Source organism: Moschus berezovskii, chromosome 3, assembly GCF_049115385.1.
Source record: "Moschus berezovskii isolate FMDL1 chromosome 3, NW_MosBer_1.0, whole genome shotgun sequence".
NCBI lineage: Eukaryota > Metazoa > Chordata > Mammalia > Artiodactyla > Moschidae > Moschus > Moschus berezovskii.
The window spans coordinates 129,348,999-129,362,600 of NC_142462.1; the positions used below are offsets into that span (position 1 = coordinate 129,348,999).

At 41.0% G+C, this 13,602-nt stretch overlaps 1 pseudogene; it reads right to left on the reverse strand.

The window, feature by feature from the left end:
- Nucleotides 1-1,956: 1,956 nt before the first annotated feature.
- On the reverse strand, nt 1,957-9,091 carry LOC129552187 (vacuolar protein sorting-associated protein 35-like; annotated as a pseudogene).
- Between the last annotated feature and the right edge of the window lie 4,511 nt (nt 9,092-13,602).

Consider the following 13,602-nt stretch of genomic DNA (forward strand, 5'->3'; position numbering starts at 1 on the left):
TTTCACTCTCTTCTTTCACTTTCATCAAGAGGCTCTTTAGTTCCTGCTCATTTTCTGCCATTAGGGTGGTGTCATCTGCATATCTGAGGTAATTGATATCTTCCATAATGACTATCAATGTAAAATGTACACCCCATGAATAGAGCACCTATTTCATCAGATCACCAGCACCGTCTTAATCTTTAGTCTTTGACAATCTGAAAGTTATAAAATAATACATTATTAGCTCAAATGCAACTTATTTGATTGAAATGAAGTGGCACATTTTTTCAAGTTCACTGGCCAGTGTTTCTTTTTCTAATTATTCATTCATATCTGCTGCCATTTTTATGTTATTCATCGTATTGCTTTACTCATTTGTAAAGGTTCTTCTTAAATTATTAACTTTACCTCTTTGACTGTCATATAGGCTGCACTTTTTCCTCATATTTTTCTTGTGTCAAGTGCAAATCACTAGTTTCTTGTCACATTTATTAGTTTTTCCATTATAACTTAATTTTGGTATAATATTTAGACTTCTCATTTTTAAAGATGGTAAGACATTCTCCTCTACATCCCTCTTATAGATTTACAAATTTAATAATTACCTATTCCTTCTGAATCTGAAAGAACTACAAAATTATGAATCTTGGTAGGGGATGGAGAAATTATAGATATCTGGCAACTTTTCCTCCTAACTCACTTGATGCACAATATGTAATTTCAGTTTTAAGTCTGACACTTTACAACTGCATAAGTGACAATGCCTGCTATTTTTTAATTTAAGCAAAGAAATCCTGTCAAAGAGAAGTTGTCACGGTTACAAAGAGGCTGCTTCTTATGAGCTTTAATAGTTTTAGCACAATATTCAAATATGCAGTGAATTACTGCTCACACACAAGCAGGTAAGTTATGTGCAGACAAGCCAGCATTTTGGAGACTCAAGAAGCACATTTCCTATGCTGTTGCTCAGTCGCTCAGTCGTGTCCGACTCTGCGACCCCGTGGACCACAGCGTGCCAGGCCTCCCTGTCCATCACCAGCTCCCGAAGCTTGCTCAAACTCATGTCCATTGAGTCGGTGATGCCATCCAACCATCTCATCCTCTCATCCCTTTCTCCTCCCATCTTCAATCTTTCTGAGAGTTGAGGTCTTTTACAATGAGTCAGCTCTTCACATCAGGTGGTCAAAGTATTGGAGCTTCAGCTTCAGTATCAGTCCTTATAATGAACACTCAGGACTGATCTCCTTTAGAATGGACTGGTTGGATCTCCTTGCAGTCCAAGGGACTCTCAAGAGTCTTCTCTGACACCACAGTTCAGAAGCATCAATTCTTTGGTACTCAGCCTTCTTTATGGTGCAACTCTCACATCCACACATGGTGGTAATGGTGGTTTAGTTGCTAAGTCATGTTCGACTCTTGTAACCCCGTAGACTGTAGTCAGCCACGCTTCTCTGTCCGTGGGATTCTCCAGGTAAGAATACTGGAGTGGGTTGCCATTTCCTTCTCCGTACGTGACTCCATACATCCATACATGACCACTGGAAAAACCATAGCTTTGACTATATGGACCTTTGTTGACAAAGTAATGTCTCTGGTTTTTAATACACCATCTAGGTTTGTCATAGCTTTTCTTCCAAGGGGATTCCTATGCACTCCCTATATAGAATCATATATAAATGATATAATATAGAGACTTTCAATTTTCTTTAAGAGTTGAACATAACTTTATATATCTTAATTACATGATCAGTTCAGTTCAGTTGCTCAGTTGTGTCCGACTTTTTGCGACCCCATGAATCACAGCACGCCAGGCCTCCCTGTCCATCACCAACTCCCGGAGTTCACTCAAACTCATGTCTATAGAGTTGGTGATGCCATCCAGCCATCTCATTCTCTGTTGTCACCACAAATTCTCTCTCTGCAGTAATGGGTGAAAGTTGTAAAACCTATTTCTCTTTCTGTTGGGTACCTGAGCTACCAAACGGGATGAGTTTCCTGTTTGCTGTAGCTACTTGTTAAAATCTGTTAATGTAAAAAGAAAGTGTTACATCAAAATACAACTTAAGAGTTCATTTGGTTTTTACGAATACTCACTTATGAGATTTACTCTTTATATTCTGAGTGCTATATGTGACTGAACTGTAATAAAGTCCCCTAGGAGTCAGTCTCTACTTCTACTTTTGAGTGCTGAAAAATAATGGGAATACTTTCTATACTGTCAGTCTCAAGATGCTAATAGTATACTCAAAAGGTTGGCTTGAAGCTCAACATTCAGAAAACAAAGATCATGGCATCTGGTCCCATCACTTCATGGGAAATAGATGGAAAAACAGTGGAAACAGTGTCAGACTTTATTTTTGGGGGCTCCAAAATCACTGCAGATGCTGATTGCAGCCATGAAATTAAAAGATGCTTGCTCCTTGGAAGGAAAGTTATGACCAACCTTGATAGTATATTAAAAAGCAGAGACATTACTTTGCCAACCAAGGTCTGTCTAGTCAAGGCAATAGTTTTTTCCGTGGTCATGTATGGATGTGAGAGTTGGACTGTGAAGAAGGCTGATCGCCGAAGAATCGATGCTTTTGAACTGTGGTGTTGGAGAAGACTCTTGAGAGTCCCTTATACTGCAAGGAGATCCAACCAGTCCATTCTAAGGGAGATCAATCCTGGATGTTCATTGGAGGGACTGATGTTAAAGCTGAAACTGCAATACTTTGGCCACCTCATGCGACGAGTTGACTCACTGGAAAAGACTCTGATGCTGGGAAAGGTTGGGGGTGGGAGGAGAAGGGGACGACAGAGAATGAGATGGGTGGATGGCATCACCGACTCTGTGGACTTGAGTTTGAGTGTACTCCGGGAGTTGGTGATGGACAGGGAGGCCTGGCGTGCTGTGATTCATGGGGTCGCGGAGAGTCGGACACGACTGAGTGACTGAACTGAACTGAATAGTCATAATTTTGGATAAGAAATAAAAAGTTACAAATCTATTCATATCTTTATTTAAATTATATTTTTAATATTTAAAATCTCTTATTAGTAAGAAATATGGTAGATTTACTATGTTTGTGCACAGGGTCGCTAAGGGTCGGACATGACTGAGCGACTTCACTTTTCACTTTCACACATTGGAGAAGGAAATGGCAACCCACTCCCGTGTTCTTGCCTGGAGAATCCCAGGGACGGGAGAGCCTGGTGGGCTTCCATCTATGGGGTCACACAGAGTCGGACACGACTGAAGTGACTTAGCAGCAGCAGCAGCAGCACCTACTTTGAATTTTAATATCTTCATCTTCTTCCTGTAAATACTTATTTTTGGAAAGAATATTAAGTCAAAATCTGTGTTGGGTTTCTTTTAAAACTTCATAGATCGTCGACACTAAATTTGTTGCACACAGCCTGCATGGCTGTGCTCATCTGAGGATCTCGCAACAGGTTTAAACATTTCAATTTACATTTTCTCTCAACTATTATTAATCAGTCATCTGAATATAAGATATTCTTTCATTTAACAAATACTTAGAGTGTCAGACAGTGTGGTAGACCTTGAACACATAGACGTGTAGACCAAGTCTTTCACTCAATGAACTTCACATGCTTACGTTACCTAACATGCTGCTAACAAGGCATGGTTCTGATCATTGAATTAAACAGCTTACATTCTGAGAAAAGGAAGTCTAGAGCACCTGTATTAGTCAGGGTTCTCTGGAGGAAAAGACCCAAGATAGACAGATGACAGATGGGTAGGGAGGGAACCGCCTCACAGGCTGTGCCTCTGTCGAGTCCGATCCTGCAGGTCAGCTCAGATTAGCAGGGTGGACAGTCAGGGATGGCCTGGAGCTGCAGCAGGTCTGAAGTCTGTCTGGGGGCAGAATTTCTTCCCAGGAGAATCTGAGTATCGTTCTCCTGAGACTTTCAACTGAGTGAGTGAGACCAGCCACATTCGGGGGCAATCTACTTTACTTAAAGTTTGCTGATTCAAATGTTAATCTCATCTAAAAATACCTTCAGAGCAACATCTGTGCTGATGTTTGGCCAACTATGTGGTTACTATGGCTGAGCCAAGTTGTCACACAAAACTAACTACACACCTGAAAGAGCAGTGAGTAACACAACTGTCGTTCAGTCACTCAGTCGTGTCCAACTCTTTGCGACCCCGTGGACTGCAGCACACCAAGCTTCCCTGTCCTTCACCATGTCCCTGAGTATCGGGGTCCAGCCCCGATATGACTCAGGGTATCCTCGGGATGAACGGCGTCGGCGTCAGAAAGAGAGATAGAGACAGGGGCTGATGATTTCTTGGTTTACGTTGGAAACCAATAAAACCCCAGCACGGGGCTTGCTCTGTTTACGTAGGCCGCAGGCGCCCTCTCGAATCACTTGAGGCACCCCACCAGGGCACCCCCTCGAGTGGGTCTTAGAAGCCCAGGCAGATAAGTAAACGCAGAGGGCCCAGCGCTCCAAGGATCTCAACCAGAAAAAGGAGAATAGAGAAAAGGATGGAAAAAAAGAAAGAACGACACGGGGAGACCAAGCTTCAGTGAGCAAGGCCCAAAACTTTATTTTCCAGTGCTGCTTTTATACCCTAAGTTATGCGCATAAGAGACAGAGAAAGGGAGGTATAGATTCACACCAAAATCACGTGGGGTCAGCAGTCTTGACCCTTATCAGGATCAGGGCTTATTTTTGTGTGATAAAAGTTTTAGGTGATTTACATCATCTTCTGGCCAGGGGGCCTGCTAACAGTTTTATGGCCCTCTCTCCTGACAATAGGTTAGTTAGCAAGTAAAAGACTTTTCTTTTAAGGTGACTTTCCTAAAGTTAGGTGGTAGACACATAACAAAGTTACATTCCTATAAGGCACCGGTGTAGTGAGCTGCAAGAAAGGAATTTATTAACTTAAGATCTGATGTGGTTAAATCAAAGGATTAATATATTTCCAAGGATACAATAGAGGAAACTGCAGCAAGCATTGATTCAACAATGAAATCTTTTCTAGTACTATTCTAATGATTTTAACTTCTTCAACAGATTCCTGTATTTTAGAATATTAGGCTTTCTGTCCTTGCATGGCTGGGAGGCTATAAACAGTCACACTCATAGTTGTAAGAGCCCGGACAAACTTGTCATGCAAGTTAGAAAGCTATCAGAGGGGCTTGGATTGGAACACTCCTATTAAGCCGAGGAGAACTTTTAAACTACAGCTCTGAATTAATGTTTTCAGAGAAAGGTGGTTGGGGGAAGCCCCTGTAAGTATTAGAGGACTTGGTAAGAGGCGTAAGATAGTAAAGCAGTCAGATTCCAGTTTTCTTTGGGGTAGATGCTCAGGTAAGTCCAGGGGGCTCCTCGAGTCCTGATTAGCCTTTGCCCGTCAGGCCTCTTCCCCAGTTGACCTTTGCCACGGGTAGGATTTCCCTTGCTGGCTCCCGGCACCTGAGCTTGTTCAAATTCATGTCCATCGAATCTATGATGCCATCCAGCCATCTCATCCTCTGTCGCCCCCTTCTCCTCCTGCCTTCTATCTTCTCCAGCATCAGGGTCTTTTCCAGTGAGTTGGCTCTTCACATCAGGTGGCCTAAGTATTGGAGTTTCAGCTCCAGCATCAGTCCTTCCAAAGAATATTCAGGGTTGATTTCTTTTAAGATTGACTGGTTTTATTTCCTTGCAGTCCAAGGGACTCTCAAGAGTCTTCTCCAACACCACAGTTCAAAAACATCAGTTCTTCAGTGCTCAGCTTTCTTTAAAGTCCAACTCTCACATCCATACATGACTACTGGAAAAATCATAGCTTTGACTAGTCTGACCTTTGTTGGCAAAATAATGTCTCTGCTTTTTAATGCGCTGTCTATGTTGGTCATAACTTTTCTTCCGAGGAGCAAGTGTATTTTAATTTCATGGCTGCAGTCACCATCTGCAGTGATTTAGGAGCCCAAGAAAATAAAGTCTGCTACTGTTTCCATTGTTTCCCCCTCTATTTGCCACAAAGTGATGGGACTGGGTGTGATGATCTTAGTTTTTTGATTGTTGAGCTTTAAGCCAGCTTTTTCACTCTCCTCTTTCACTTTCGTCAAGTGGCTCTTTAGTTCTTCTCAGCTTTTATGGGTGGTATTCTGCATATCTGAGGTTATTGATATTTCTCCCAGCAATCTTGATTCCAGCTTGTGCTTCATCCAGCCTGGCACTTTGTATGATGTATTCTGCATATAAGTTAAATAAGTACGGTGACAATATACAGCCTCGATGTACTCCTTTCCCAATTTGGAAACAGTTTGTTGTTCCATGTCTGAGTCTAACTGCTGTTTCTTGACCTGCATACATATTTCTCAGAAGGCAGGTCAGGTGGTCTGGTATTCCCATCTCTTTCAGAATTTTCCAGTTTGTTGTGATCCACACAGTCAAAGGATTTGGCATAGTCAATAAAGCAGAACTAGATGTTTTCCTGGAACTCCTGTGCTTTTTTGATGATCCAATGGATGTTGGCAATTTGATCTCTGGTTCCTCTGCCTTTTCTAAATCCAGCTTGAACATCTGGAAGTTCACAGTTCACATACTTTTGAAGCCTGGCTTGGAGAATTATGAGCATTACTTTGCTAGTGTGTGAGATGAGTACAATTGTGTAGTAGTTTGAACATTCTTTGGCATTGCTGTTCTTTGGGATTGGAAAGACAACTGACCTTTTCCAGTCCTGTGGCCACTGCTGAGTCTTCCAAATTTGCTGACATATTGAGTGCAGCACTTTCACAGCATCATCTTTTAGGATTTAAAATAGTTCAACTGGAATTCCATCACTTCCACTAGCTTTATTCATAGTGATGCTTCCTAAGGCCCACTTGACTTCACACTCCAGGATGTCTGGTTCTAGGTGAGTGATCACACCATTGTGATTATCTGGGTCATGAAGATCTTTTTTGTATAGTTTTTCCATGTATTCTTGCCAGCTCTTAATATCTTCTGCTTCTGTTAGGTCCATAACACTCCTGTCCTTTATTGTGCCCATCTTTGCATGAAATGTTCCCTACTTTGCACAAAATGATCTCTACAAGGCTCTACTCATCAGCAAAGTCCCCTGGGTCAGGGTCTTCTACAGGTTGATCTGGCTGATCCTGAACAGTGTAGATATCAGATTTATTATGGACTCCACCTGGTCTTGAGAGAGAATTTTGGTGTTACAATCCAGAACATTACTAAACACGTAACAACTCATACTCTTTCTAGACTCATTGTCAAAGTTCTCAAAGAGTGGGTGAAAACATTTTAACTTTAAGACTGTTAAAATATTGTTGTGTCAATGGGTATCTTCAAAAATCTGGTGAGTTTATGGTGAAACTGCACTGCTGGTAGCAATATAGTCATGATTGAGTTTATTAAGTATTTCCACTGTTGCTTCTAGAACTTTATCAACATAGTCCACAAGATCAGGATAGTGAGATTAATCAGAGAGACTTGTAAAGATGCAGCATCCTCTGAAGGCGTGTATTGTCCAGACTATATTACTGTAGCCACCTACTGTGAAAATATGTCAAAAAGTTTAATATCTGTCGGGATTCCAGGTCCATCTCCATGGTGAGCAAATAAAGCTAATCTATCAATTAAAGAAATCATTATTTTTTCACATTTACATATTGGTACAACTTAGCACAAGCTGAAGGAAAAGGATTCAAAGTTTGAAGGTGGAATTCTCAGGGAAAAACCTGAGTAGTGTACTCCATAAGATATTCCTGAGCCAAAGCATCTCTGCAGTTCACCACTTGCTCCAATACGCTGGTCAAGACACTCTTTAGCGTCCCACATTGCGCCTTCCCGCTGACTAAGGTACACCGGTTCCTTCCCGCTACAATCCTCAGTTCTTCTCTTTCTTGTTCTCTTTTCTCCGTGTCTCAGCTCCGTCACTGATGCTGCATCCAAACCCAGAGCCTGTTCATTTCTGCAAAGCTGAGTAGGACAAAACCCACGGAAGCTCTGATATTACCAGGTGCTGCTTCATCTGTTGGCTCTCCTTCTTCAGGTAAGAGATCTGTGGTACACTGAAGTAGATAGTTTAGAAGAAACAGACCTCTCAAATGATGTTGTGCGCCAGGGCGCATTTCTACCAAATCTTTCAAAATATCTTTCCTGGACTGAGGAAATGACTTAACATATACAATTCTGAGAGAGTCAGTTCCTAGGCAGGTTGATAAGAAGTCTGGAGTCCCCAAGGAGAGAGAGGTCTGGGGTTCTCCAGGAGGAGATAGGGGTCTGGAATCCTCAGGAGGAGGAAAGGAAAACTTTTTTTTCCTCTACATTCCTCAGTCTTAGTCACATAAAACATTTTAATCTTTATGCCTGGAACTGATGATTACACAACAAACAAGTCAGTTTAAACTCCGTACTAAAGATTATATAACAACAATGTATCCTGCTTGAGGACAGTTTCTCCTTCCTGAAAACCTTCTGGTTAATCCTGTTATTTTAAAAATGTAAATTATAGGAGTAGGTCTAGTAAGATCTTTACAACCTCCAGACATTCTTTTTTGATTCATTTTAATAACTAATTAAAAAGTATATAACTCCATCGTTAACACTAGCAGGGGAGCACTCTTTCTGACCACTTCTGATGTCTATGTCAGAAGCTTTCTCTATCTCCTTTGTACTTTAATAAAACTTTATTACATAAAAGCTCTGAGTGATCAAGCCTCGTCTCTGGGTCCCAGATTGAGTTCTTCTCCTCCGGAGGCCAAGAACCCTGGCATCTTTCATGGTTCAACAACAACCTCTCAATTCCAACTATGATCAACAGATAAAGCCTTGGGATAATGTTTCCAGCATACTGTACAAATTCATAGAGATCTGCCACTTTTCTTCCTTTAGCAAACTCATCTGTCAGGTAAACTTCCAAGTAGTGCAGTTCATCAGAAACAGCCATATAAAATTCAGAGTAGCTCTTTGGTAATGACATAGAAGTCCAGAGTTCACCAAGCATATTAGAAGCATGCTTCAGAGCATACATTGTTCTGGACATTGTTCTTGTCCAGAAATCTCTTCATCTGGAATGATTGGACCTTCACAGCCTGTATGGCTTCATCCAAGACTTTTTCTGCTCATCCTGCAGTGTCTGCCATGTTGTAGGCATGGCAACTCCCCTAAGCCTGCAGCAAGCAGCACCCACGCAGATCCTCCCATGGTCCTATACTTCTTAAAATGACTAGACAATGTGGTAAAAGTCAGGGCGTCAACAATTGCAGTATTTTGAACATACAATTATTTTTCAGTAGTCATGTTTCAAAAAAATAATTTACTACACATGTGGAACAAAACTTTTGTTTCCTAATCATATATATATAATAGGCACTGAGACTTTCATTCCCCAGATGGAATTGTCCTGGTTAATAGAGATATAATATATAATTCCTACAGTTTACCAAGTTAAATATTAATGGTTACAAAAGGCCCTTTCAACATATCTGGGTCTCAAAAATGCTTGCATTGAGGAGACTCCTGCTTCTTGACAAGACGAAATAACAGAGATCATATTTACCATTAAGTCTGAAACAACTAGAAAGCAGCCAAGATAAATGAAGCAGTGATTTTAAGACAGTGGAGTCCAGCACTGAAGGACAGTGAGCACTGAAAGGGGGGAAGCAGGCATAAGGTGCCCCACTCAGCCCCTGGAGCGCAGGGAGGGGAAGCCAGGCAGAAGCAGGGTGTCCCCGGGCTTCAGGAGATGGAGCTGAGCGCTTGCCTTAGTGACGAGCTAAACTAGCCACACCGAGCCAGAGAGAAGACTCCCAGCATCAGGAATGAGAGAGGCGACGTTACTTCAGATTGTACTGATGATGAAGGAAAATCGGGGAGCAGTCTGGATTCCTTTATGCCCATAAATTGCACACCTTAGATAAAAGGGAGAAACTTCCCCCAAAAGGGCGGATTCTGTGGATGACAAAACAGAAGCAGATCACCTGAACAGGCTGAATAATGTACCTACTGATGAAACTGAATGTTTAGTGAACAAGCAAACATAACCTTCTCACAATGGAACCACCAAGCTCAGATGTCTTTTTTTGTGATTTCTATCAAATATTTCAGGAAGAAATATTATTTTAAATGTTTTAAACTAAATAACTTCTAGAAAAAAATAAAGGAAAGATTTTGTTTGACCTAAGGTTCTTAGGTATGATATCAAAAGCATGGTCCATTAAAGAAAAGAGTGGATAAATTTAAGCTAATTAACATAAAAATTGCTGCTGTTTGATGGACTATTAAGAGAATAAAAATAGAAGCCAGGGAGAAATTATTTGCAAGTCATGAACTTGTATCTAGGCTATATAATGACCATTCAAAGCTCAATAATAAAAACCAAAACAACCAACTACAAAATGGATGAAAGATTTGAACCACAGAGGAAATAAGACTGGCAAGCAAGCACATGAAAGTACATTCAGTACCATTACTTATTAGTTAAACACAAAGTTAAATCATGGAAAGTTGGCTACAGATAAAAAGATCAACCATAGCAAGTGTCAGTGAGGCTGTGAAACAACCGCAACTCTCACCCGGGGGGTGGGCAGGCGGAAGGGGAGAGCAAAATGGTATACCTGCCTTGGAAGACAATTTGCAGAGTTTCTAGAAGATGAGCATACAACTCCAGTGTGTTCAATCACTCTACTCCTAGGTGTTTACTAGGAAAAATAAAAGCATATAACACAAAGTCATACATGAATGCTCAGGGCAGCTTCATATGTCATAGCCAGAAGTAGAAGACACACATGTCTCTCTATAAGTGAATGATGATAAACTGATACAGTTTATCATACAATGGGACCCTACTCAGCAATAAGGAAAGAGGTGCTTATACATGCTGGTAAAATGGTGCCTTGATATAATCAGGCTGATGAAACAATCCAGACAAAAAGTGCACACACTGGATGATTCAACTGATATAAAATCTAGAAAATGAAAACTACTCAGTTGTAATGAAAGTGGTTGCCTGGGTACTGGGAGAAGGGCAGGCCACAGGGGAGAGATTAAAAACCAGCAGGAAGAACCTGTTGGAAATGATGGACACATTTATTATAATAATGAGTGGTGGTTTCCTAAGTGAATACAGATGTCAAAACATTAAATTGTACATATTTGATATGTGTATTTATTTTATGTCAATTATGGGGCTTCTGTGGTGGCTCAGCCTGCAGTGCAGGATGCCTGGGTTGGATCCCTGGGTCAGGAAGATCCTCTGAAAAAGGGAATGGCTACCCGCTCCAGTACCTTGCCTGGAGAATTCCATGGACAGAGGAGCCTGGGGGGCTACCGTCTATGGGACTGCAGACACAACAGAGCGACTAATGTTTTCACTTTCACTTTCTTACACCTCCATAATACTGCTTAAAAAAAAAACTAATGAGGCTCTATAGCCCTTTCTCTTGGTATCTGGTAAAAACTAGGGTTAGGAGAATAGGATCACAGTCTGTAACACTGTTGAATGAAACTCAGCATCATGAAATCTTATGTTGGAATAGACCCAAGGATTGTGGCAAATCAATTTCCCAATCAAACAGAAATTCTTTGTATATCGCCTTAAGTTACAGGTACCTTGTATTTCCTTAGTCTGTTTAACTCCACAGGATTCATTATTTCATTGTTATTTGTTTGAAAATCTATATATTGTGAAGAAATCTGCTTCCTCCTGACTTTTCTTTATAGGATATTGTGTTTAATGCCTACTGAATATATGGTATTTAGTGGTAGGAAAATAATAACTTGATCTCTTGGAATTTTTTTTTTTTTTTTTGCTAGAAAGGGAACTTATAAACCACTTGCTCTGCCCCTTAATTTACCTGCACAAAACTGACATTTGAAAGTGTGCATGGCCTGCTGTGTGCACTCAAGGGCTTGACTAGTCCTCCTGTCAGTGTACCCCAACAACTCTGTGCAGAATCTGCTTGTGTGACGGAAAAATATAACTTGACCAACGTAGTCTAAACAGACACTCTGTCATAAAATGCAGTCCATTCCAGCCCCTTATTGTGGAACCGGAGTCATTCAGAGGTAGTCTTTATTCCATCCAGGAATATCTGACACCATGGTGTCTGACTTGCTTTCTTTTAAAATAATTTGTATATATGGAATCTGAGCAGTCGTTTCATTATTGCTGCACAATGAACTTAATGTTCTTCATTATTTAGAAATAATTTGCATCAGTTCAGTTCAGTCGCTCAGTCATATACAACTCTGCCACCCCATAGACAGCAGCACACCAGGATTCCCTGTCCATCACCAACTCCTGGAGTTTACCCAAACTCATGTCCATTGAGTCGGTGATACCATCCAACAATCTCATCCCCTGTCGTCCCCTTCTCCTCCTGCGTTCAATCTTTCCCAGCATCAGGGTCTTTTCAAATGAGTCAGTTCTTCACATCAGGTGGCCAAAGTATTGGAGTTTTAGCTTCAGCATCAGTCCTTCCAATGAATATTCAGGACTGATTTCCTTCAGAATGGATTGGTTGGATCTCCTTGCTGTCCAAGAGACTCTCGAGAGTTTTCTCCAACACCACAGTTCAAAATCAGCAATTCTTCAGTGCTCAGCTTTCTTTCAAGTCCAACTCTCACATCCATACATGACCACTGGAAAAACCATAGCCTTGAATAGATGAACCTTTGTTGGCAATGTAACGTCTCTGCTTTTTAATATGCTATCTAGGTTGGTCAAAACTTTCCTTCCAAGGAGTAAGCATCTTTTAATTTTATGGCTGCAGTCACCATCAGCAGTGAATTTGGAGCCCCCCAAAATAAAGTCAGCCACTGTTTCCCCATCTATTTCCCATGAAGTGATGGGACCAGATGCTATGATCTTTGTTTTCTGAATGTTGAGCTTCAAGCCAACCTTTTCACTCTCCTCTTTCACTTTCATGAAGAGGCTTTTTAGTTCCTCTTCACTTTCTACCATAAGGGTGGTGTCATCTGCATATCTGAGGTTATTGATATTTCTCCCAGCAATCTTGATTCCAGCTTGTGCTTCTTCCAGCCCAGCGTTCCTCATGATGTACTCTGCATATAAGTTAAATAAGCAGGGTGACAATATACAACCTTGACGTACTCCTTTTCCTATTTGGAACCAGTCTGTTGTTCCATGTCCACTTCTAACTGTTGCTTCTGGACCTGCATACAGATTTCTCAAGAGGCAGGTCAGGTGGTCTGGTATGCCCATCTCTTTCAGAATTTTCCACAGTTTATTGTGATCCATACAGTCAAAGGCTTTGGCATAGTCAATAAAGCAGAAATAGATGTTTTTCTGGAACTCTCTTGCTTTTTTGATGATCCAGCAGATGTTGGCAATTTGCTCTCTGGTTCCGCTGGATTTTCTAAAACCAGCTTAAACATCTGGAAGTTCACGGTTCTATAATTTGCATAGGAATAATTATAAAACTACCTATAAAGAGAGCATTTTTATGAAAATAGCTTTCCAAGGCCCCAACTACCAATCCCATTAATGAATTGCATACTTGAATGTTTTACTCCTTTCAAAATATTCTGAACAAACAATGGGGCTTCCCCAGTTATTCCAAATTAAAATTGTGATTTCCCTTAGCCAAGGACCCCTCAAGTATCCAAAGCACCACAGTGTCCTTGTGGGCAGAAACACTACCT